The 2,529-nt window shown below is 37.6% G+C and overlaps 1 protein-coding gene across 13 annotated transcripts in view; it reads right to left on the bottom strand.

Moving 5' to 3' along the window:
* LOC106882686 (vitamin D3 receptor) overlaps positions 1 to 2,529 on the bottom strand; it is a 761,413-nt gene that overhangs the window by 139,877 nt on the left and 619,007 nt on the right. The window lies entirely within an intron of this gene.

Consider the following 2,529-nt stretch of genomic DNA (forward strand, 5'->3'; position numbering starts at 1 on the left):
GTTCAAAAAAACAACAAAGTGAGGACGTGATACGGATAGTGTTATTGGATGCTCGGGAAAGGAAAGAGAGAGTGTATGACGTTTCGGGCGTAGCCCTTCGTCGGAAAGATGGAAAGTTCGGAGAATGGAAGAACGGAGAAAGAGGAAAATGGTACCGATATATATATATATATAAGTATCTGTATGTGTATCAGCTGCTATAATTATGAGAGCAAAACTACATATTTCATTCCTTTTGGACTCCTTGGAACCAATTCCTTTTCTTATTCATACCTTGCTTTCAATAGCAACCTGTCCTACTCTACTTTCCACTGGGACCCCACCACTCTATTTTTCCTCTCCCTTTCCTCTGAGCGACATCATAGGACTGCCACATCTCATTCGTAACTCTCCTATCTGCTGTCATTCTCAACATTTACATGTCTCCCATTCACATCCCCCACTCCATTTTTGTGCACTACTCACTACATTCAATCTTACATTCATCTGTGTGTCTCTCTCTCTCTCTCTCTCTCTCAAACTCTCACCCTGCACTTCATCTCCCAATTTCTTATCTATCTACAATTTTATTAAACTGTTGCTCTCCATACTTTCTGATCTGCTACTTACCATCTCATTTGTCCTGTGTCACTCCTATTTTTGCACCTCACCTCCAAACTAATATTTACAATCAAACACACCTCCAGCCTTGTTCATTATTCACTGTATCCACTTCTAAGCAGTTCTCACACTCTTACCCATCCACCCTTTCTGATCCCCCTATCTCTATTCTCTCATATACTCACTCTTGTACTTTGAGTGCATGTCTTGACATTACATCACCACTATCTTTATCTCTCTTTCCAGCTATTCTCACTTGTGTATAATGTTGGGAAGCTGTATATCTCCACTAAAGCAGGCACCTGTTTCTGCCTCTATATCATGCTTTAAGCTTCTCAACACATGGCATAAAGCTACCTCCCTGTCTACTATACACCCATTTGCTTGAGAGGGCTTTTTGTTTGTTTTTTCTTTAAACTGTAAGTTACTTAGTGATGTTACAAACTCCAGTGTCTTGGAAAAAAAAAGCATCCAGTACACTCTGGAAAATGGTTGGTGTTAGGAAGGGCATCCAACTGTAGAAACAATGCCAAAAAGGACACTGAAGTTCATTGCAGTCCTTCAGCTTAATAGATCTTGTCCAACCCATGCTAGCATGGAAGATGAATGTTAAAAGATGATGATGATGATGATGATGATAATGAAAATGATATATATACCTACATACACACAAACACACATGCATACATATAGATGTTTCAGTGTGTGTGTGTGTGTGTGGAGAGTGTGTGTGTGTGTGTGTGTGTTAAGAGTGTGTGTGTGTGTTAAGATGCTGTTTGTATAAGTGGTATTGCTTAAACCATGTTGTCTCCTAGTCTCTCTGTCTTACTACTTAGCTATGACAAAGACACAGAGACACAAAAGCATGCGCACACACACACACACACACACATTAACAATTTGATTCATTTCACATTAATTTCTTAGACACAGATGACTACGTAACTTCTCAGATGTCAAGGATTAGAAGAGAAATAAAATTGATTTATAAAGATAAATATTAGGTGGGGCCTCTGCTGCTCCGATTCAAGTCATACGAAGAAATTTGCAGTAGAGCAAAAAACAGCTAATTTTGTTTGTTGTTGTTCCACATGGTGGAAGAGACTTTATAGCAGCACCAGCTGGTGTATGACCTGTGAAAATTGAGCCTATGTATGTGCTCCTGTTTTAGGTCATATCTGGAAAGCACGGAGGGAGAATTCAATATAAACAATTACAAACACTATGAAGGCTACAATTCATCTAATGCAAAGTATATTACAATATGTAAATATCTGTATTCAAAAATATACATAATTTCCTATGTTCTAACTATTCTCAACACCATTTTAAAATATATCCAAATTTGATAAGCATATTTACTGTCACTATAAATGGAACAGGTACACTTGTGTATATGTATTGATATAGTCTTTCATTTAGTTAATGGCTTTAGTTATCGGAGGGTAGCTGTGTTAGGGCATCATTTTAACCCATTAGCATTTCAACTGGCCATATCCAACCAAAATATTCCACCTGTTTTTAATTTCAAACTGACCAGATCTTAGCTCTCACATCTACCCTACATTATCATTTTAAAAATAAACAATCACATTATCATTTCATTGAAACTACAACATAATGCATGATTAATTCAAGATGATATGACTATATAAGCATTACTTTTGGCAGAGTAATCTGAATGCTAAAGGGTTAAAGGATAGATGGATATATATATGTATGTATGTATGTATGTATGTATGTATGTATGTGTGTATGTGTATATATGTCTACACACACACCACCACCACCACCATCACCATCATCACTGTTCCTTATGTCTCTTTTTCTTTGCGGGCCTGAATTGGATAGAACTTTTTGAGGCAGCGTTTTATGGCTGCATCCCCTTCCCGGTTCCCATGTGTCTTCAAAAGTGTGTGTGTGTGTGAG

The sequence above is a fragment of the Octopus bimaculoides genome, chromosome 2 (genome assembly GCF_001194135.2).
Source record: "Octopus bimaculoides isolate UCB-OBI-ISO-001 chromosome 2, ASM119413v2, whole genome shotgun sequence".
Lineage (NCBI taxonomy): Eukaryota > Metazoa > Mollusca > Cephalopoda > Octopoda > Octopodidae > Octopus > Octopus bimaculoides.